The sequence below is a fragment of the Notolepis coatsorum genome, assembly GCF_963971535.1.
Source record: "Notolepis coatsorum genome assembly, chromosome: 16".
Classification (NCBI taxonomy): domain Eukaryota; kingdom Metazoa; phylum Chordata; class Actinopteri; order Aulopiformes; family Paralepididae; genus Notolepis; species Notolepis coatsorum.
Genome location: NC_140180.1, coordinates 27,196,173 through 27,202,969, shown reverse-complemented (window position 1 = coordinate 27,202,969; position 6,797 = coordinate 27,196,173).

Sequence of the window (6,797 nt, the reverse complement as noted above, 5' to 3'; positions counted from 1 at the left end):
TTGTAAACAGCGACTCCTACAGTTCGGTCGGGGCGCCTGCTAAGCACGGATAGGACTTGAGTGGGATAGTGTGATCCTTCCACACGCTACGCCCTCTCAATGAGAATCCGCGCTGCCAGGTGAAAAGAAGCGGTTGATTGGCTGGACGTGTGTCGGAGGAAGCACGTGATAGCCTCCACTCTCCCAGACCGACTGTGGGGGGTAAGTGCGCAGCGACCAGGAAGGGGATTGGGAATTGGCATAACGACTAACATTGGGATGGGAGAAAATCGGAGGAAAATGGAGGGGGGAAAAGATAAAAAAAAAAAAAAAAGGAATGACTATTGAAAGATGTTTTGATAATGAGCAATTCACACTAGAGTAAAAAGTGTGACAACGTCCCCCGTTCTCCCCTAGTATTATTAGTATTATTTGTATTATTATTCTGATCTGATTAATAATAATAATGATAATAATAATTGTGATTATAATAATGATGATGATGATGATGATGATAATATTATAATAATAATAATAATAATAATAATAATAATAATAATAATAATAATAATAATAATAATAATAATAATAATAATAATAATAATAATAATAATAATAATAATAATAATAATAATAATAATAATAATAATAATAATAATAATAATAATAATAATAATAATAATAATAATAATAATAATAATAATAATAATAATAATAATAATAATAATAATAATAATAATAATAATAATAATAATAATAATAATAATAATAATAATAATAAAAAATAAATAATCAATCATATAATACATTATAGATGTGTGGCTTAGGCCTATAAGTGTTACTGTTTTACATATTTCCTTTACAGGGTATGTGAACCAGTTGTGGAAACCGTTCTTCCAACTGGTCTATTATCTGGCTGTAATGGTTGTAATGGTAGGGAAAGAAGGCGGCCGGAGATGAATGGAGTGACCCCTGTCAAATACAACTCCACGTGTGGTTGTTGATGCAACAGCTACCCCCAACCGCCGCCCTGATTGTTGTCATGTCCGTCATGTGCATGTGAGGCATTGTAAAGCCAAGAGCCTCTCCGGTGCTACAGTGGCTGACATAAATTAACGACATGCTCCCACGCACGCTGCCTGGGACTCTAGCTGAGACTCTGGTGATTCATGTAGGAGCGAACCATGTCAAAGCTGAACAATCTGAGCTTTTGAAGAGGGACTACTGTGTTCTCTTTGAGACTCTCAAAAACACTGGAAATAAACATGTTATTTATTTTTATGGGGACATGAGAATCAGCCGTCTTCGCTAGCTACATCTCTGGCTAATAGGTCTCTGCATGTCAAGTCAAGTCAAGTCAAGTCAAGAGTTTTAATTGTCACGGCATACAGGTATACAATGAAATGCGGGTGGTCTTGCCCGCAACGATGTGCAATACAGTGGTACATATAATAGAATCAAAGAAGAAGACAACATTGTGCAGTAACAGGTAACAGGTAACATGGAGTGACATCTCGGTATCTGTACATAGTTATTTACAGAGCATATGGGACATGCTAGTTAGCTTTGGTAGTGCAATACACTGTTCCTGTTATTCTAATTTAAAGTGTTGTTTCCTTTGGCCATAAGTGTGCGTGTGTGCGACATGAGTGTGTGCCCGCTCATGTTAAAGTGTTAAGTGGCTGCTCGTGTGTGAGCGTGCACAGTGTGCGTGTCGTGTGTGTGTTCATGTGTGCTTGTGTGTGGACAGTTCAATGTTCTGAGCACTCAATGTTCATTGTTCATGGCTCTGATGGCCTGGGGGAAGAAGCTGAGCCTAAGCCGCTCTGTCCTAGTAGCTGGGGTTCGCAGGCGTCTGCCTGACCTCAGCAGCTGAAACAGGCTGTTATTGGGGTGGTGAGGGTCTTTCATTATCCTGCAGGCTCTGGATTTGCACCTCTTGTTGTATAGAACCTGCAGGGGGGGTAGTGCAATACCCGTGGTACGCTCGGCTGAGCGCACCACTCTCTGTAGGGCCTTCTTGTCCTGTGCCGTGCTGTTTCCATACCAGGCAGTGATGTTTCCGGTCAGGATGCTCTCTACCGCTCCTGAGTAGAAGGACTGGAGTATCTTTCCCGATACTCTGAACTTCCTTAACTGTCTCAGGTGGTAGAGACGCTGTTTCGCCTTCTTTACTACTGTCCCGGGGTTTTAGTATACTAAAACTAATAAAAACAAAATCCCCTACGGTTACTCAAATACATTTTTGACACTTTAATGGACAAACTTTCTTAACTGATCTTCACCATAGTGATATACACCTGGCAGGTGAGTTATTGGATGTGAAAATGGCTCTGGACCTCAAGCGTTGATATGCCAGACTCTGAGGAAAACACTTCACATTGGCTGTCATTCAAACAGATTAGAAATCAATGCACCTCTGCAGTGAGAAAAGCCAAGTCACACTATTTTTTAGAACTTATCACCAACTCCTACTTTAATTCAGCCAATTTCTAATTAATTCTAATTTGAATAAAAACAAACCCACAAAATCTCTGTTTACGCTTATCAAGTACGACTGTGTGATTTCAGACCGACATTTTATTTGTTTAACATTTAACAAATCAATGTAGGAGATGTAGGGCATTTGTTTGATAAGATCTATACAGGGCCCGCCCTGGCTGTTGATGATAGTAGAGTATGTGCTCAATGGATCATGCCCCCAAATGTTCCTTTAATCCCTTCACCCCTAGTGTTGTATTAGAACCGTTGCAAGCCATTGATACCAGGAGTTCAACTGGGGAGGATAAATTGTATTCCTTTTTTATAAAGATCTCTGCTCCAATTATTTCGGGAACAATTAACTCATATATTTAATCTTTCCATCTTAGAAGGTAGTTTCCCAAGTGTTTAGAAAACAGCACATGTGTGACCCCTTATAAAGGTGGTGACAGAGAGGACCTAAACAACTATCAACCAATTTCTAAATTGCCCTGTTTAGCAAAAGTCATGGAATCATTAGTGAACAACAAACTCAAGCTTTTTCTCTCAATTGATTCAGTTTTAACAAGCCACACCAATCTGGTTTTAGAGCAAAACATACTATTGCAGGTGTCATCTTAGTCAATAATTATTTAATGTTATTAAATTATTATTATTATTATTATTATTATTATTATTATTATTATTATTAAAACACTGTGCTGCCCTCTTTGTTGACCTTTCTAAAGAATTTAACACAGTTGACCATCATCTGCACCTGCAAAAACTATGTAATATTGGTCTTGATAGAGTGGCTCATGACTATTCTATGGGATCAGTGTGTGAAAACAGGTGATGCCATAATTGCTTATGTATTCTATTCTATTCTATTCTATTCTATTCTATTCTATTCTATTCTATTCTATTCTATTCTATTCTATTCTATTCTATTCTATTCTAAATGGATCCACTATTGAAAGAGTCACTGAATGTAAATATCTTGGCATTTGGCTTGATGAAAAATGTACTTTTAGAAAGCTGAGACAAAAGATTGGGTTATTATACAGAAACAAGGCTTCCCTATGATTTGCAGAAAGATGATTGATGAGATGAAGCAGTCTTTATGTCAGTTTTGGATTATGGTGATATAATGTATAGAAACGCTGCCTGGTCCACTCTTTTATCCCTAGACACGGTCTATCATTCTGCTCTTAGATTCATAACTTGTGATAGTTACGGCACACAATTGTATGATAAGGATGGTTGGTCTTCTCTATCAGAAAGATGAAATAGACATTTGATTGAAAATTGCCCCAATAAATCACAATGATGCTTGATTGGAATTATGGACCTTATCTGACCCGCTCAAATGATTGGCTTACACTTGAGGTCCCATGAGTCCAGTCTGAACTTGGTACGTCTGCCTTTTGTTTTGATGCACCAGCTTCCTGGAATGATCTTCAACTCACACACAGAAGCAATACCCCACTATCCTATGGGGAATTTAAAAACAACAAACCTCCTTACCTCAGTACGTAACTGTTTTTCATTTAATATGATCTCTCTTTGTTTTTTTCTCTTTCCACCTGTACGTTGTCCTATTTATGAAAATTTGTTTCCCTTTTGTATGTACTTGAACTGTTTGAACTTGTCATCTCGATGACATTGCAAATGAGGGTAAAACCACATTTGCAACGTCAACGTTCATTGCAAGGATAAATAACGGTTTCAATCAATCCATCCATCGAGCTGTGATATAGGGAGGTGAGGATTCAGGCTCCTACAAATCATATTCATGTTAGTCGTCCACATTTGCCTGATAATCATACTGAATTGCATTCAGGTAGGCTGGACTAATGATTGGTCTATTCATGGTCTAGGTCCAGGCAATATCCACATAACCTCAGAGGCAAGTGAGAGAAACCTAACTTTGGCAGCCAGTATGTATCTGTATACCTGTATATGTATATCTGTATCTGTATCTGTATCTGTATATATGTATATGTATATGTACTGTATATGCACATGTATATGTATCATACAAGAAATTAACACCGCCTTCTCTCCATTTGAGCTTCCTCTCAATGGGAGGTGTCTAATGTGCCTCTGCCTCAGCCTCGTACAGAGCGCAGCACAGGTGTGAGATCTGAGGGGAAATTGTCTTCCCCCTCAGCCAAGATGTCTTTCTCTAATTGCCTTTGCTGTTCATATATCTTGTGTGTGTGTTACGGGGGCTTCTGTAGATTGTCATGTACAAATGGAATAACCGACTGATTTTATTAAATAAAATAAAAATGTATCCTCTCTTTCTCTTTTTTTTTCTCTGTTTTCTCCCCGTCCCAATTTAGTCGTTGGGTCAATTCCCCCCCCTCCCCTACCTGGTTGCTGTGCGCATGTTCTCCCACTGGTCAGTACAAGGGAACCCTGAAGTCATCCGCACGCTTCCTCCGTCTTTTCACCTGGCAGCGAGGACTCTCATTGGTGAAGTGTAACGCGTGGGAGGTCACGCTGCCTTCATCAAGTCCTGCCTCCGCTGAGCAAGCGCCCAGACCTGACCTGTAGGCGTCGCTGTCCACAACGCCAGATTCCCACCCATGACTTGCCCTCCCCCTAACCCAGCCAAACGAGTTAGTATAGCAATCAGCCCAAGCCTCAAGCAATGCTGACTCCGGGAGTCGAGACCGCAGCCTCTTGCATTGGTGACGAGCACAATCTCCGCTACGCCACCTGACCGCTTTGGGACTGATTTTTGAATGGTTTTCATTCCAAAAATTATACATTTCAAATAGAGGAAATAAAGCAAAGACAGAGACATGCTTTGAACAAACAACAGTGATGCAAAATGGACCGATATGGATAATAAATGCTAATAAATGTTTTTAAACTCTGCTCAAGCAATTGTTATTGTTATTGTGATTCTCTCACCCATGAGTGTGACCACTGTAGCTGAACAGTATGTGTGCCTATGTTTTTCTGTTCTTAATGATCTGCCAGCAACACACAGGATCTGGTGTCAGTTATGGCCTAATAGAGTATGAGTGAACCCTAGGTAAGATGTTAGAGGGGGAGGGGGGGGGGGGTAATCCCGTCAGGTAACATCATCCATCCATGACGTGTTCAAGTCAGAACTCCCCCCTGATGAAATTCTATCCCTGCTGGGATCGACAAGACACATGCGACTGCAGTTACCATGTGAACGGTAACACAATAAGGTAAATGTAAGGTACAAATGAGACCAGAGCAGCGATGAAACTGTGGATTGTGGACTCATCATCTCATCAACCTTATGAAAATATCGGAACATTATATCACCAAATCAAATGAGGTTATTTAGTAGCCTATCATGCCGATACTTGAAGATTTTCGCTTTGATATTCCACTAATGAATGCATCCTCACAGCGGGTCATTTGAATTAATTTAGGCTTCAAATGCATTTGTGGAGAAAACGTTCATTGTTGTTATACACATTAGGGCTTCAGGTGACAGCAGCATGCATGAAGGCACGGAAATTCAACATATATTCCCTTACATAGAAAATAAGGTCAATACCGTTATTGTGGATATACGGTATATTTCGTACGTCCTCTTTTTTTTTTACATATTCATCAAAAATCGAAAGAGTAAGACAATTACACAATAATAAAATAGGCATAGATTAAAAACAACAATTAAACATGTAAAAAAAAAAAATCTTTAAGTAAACATGTCGTCACCCACCAGTGATATAGTTCCCCCCTTGGGTCAGTCAGTGACTTAAATCCAGGTAAAGCAATAATGAATATGTGTTCTGAGTTTGTCACACCACAGAAAAATGTGTTATTAACTACTCAAATTTGAATGAATAAATTTTTTTAATAACCATTATAAAATGTAACTGCAAAAACAGCTCATCTGGCTGCTCAGACAATTTCTCTGGATTGTGGGGGCATGGTCACATCACACTTGATTGACAGCTCCCTGTCACCTCAAGCAACAAACTATGCAACTAACTGGCAAACTAGATTAGACCACCCAAATATGTGTTTTTATTTAACTAGTCTATATTTAACTAGATTATGGATATGGCGCTAATCTTGTTAGCATTTCCCATTCACATACATGAAACTGTTAGCATTAGCTTTTTCTATACTAAAACGTTTAGCTATAAACCACCAAATCTATCAAATGGACCCTATTGGTTAGTAAGGTAGACTAAGTGACTAACTAGGTTAGAGCACCCAAATCTGTGTTTTTATGTAACTATACATTTACATACATAGGCAGTTATAATTAGCTTTGCAGGTTGTTTCCATCCTGGATGCTGATTGGCTGACACCACATTCTACAGTGACTGTAAAGCCCAGTGTGGTCTGTAGTC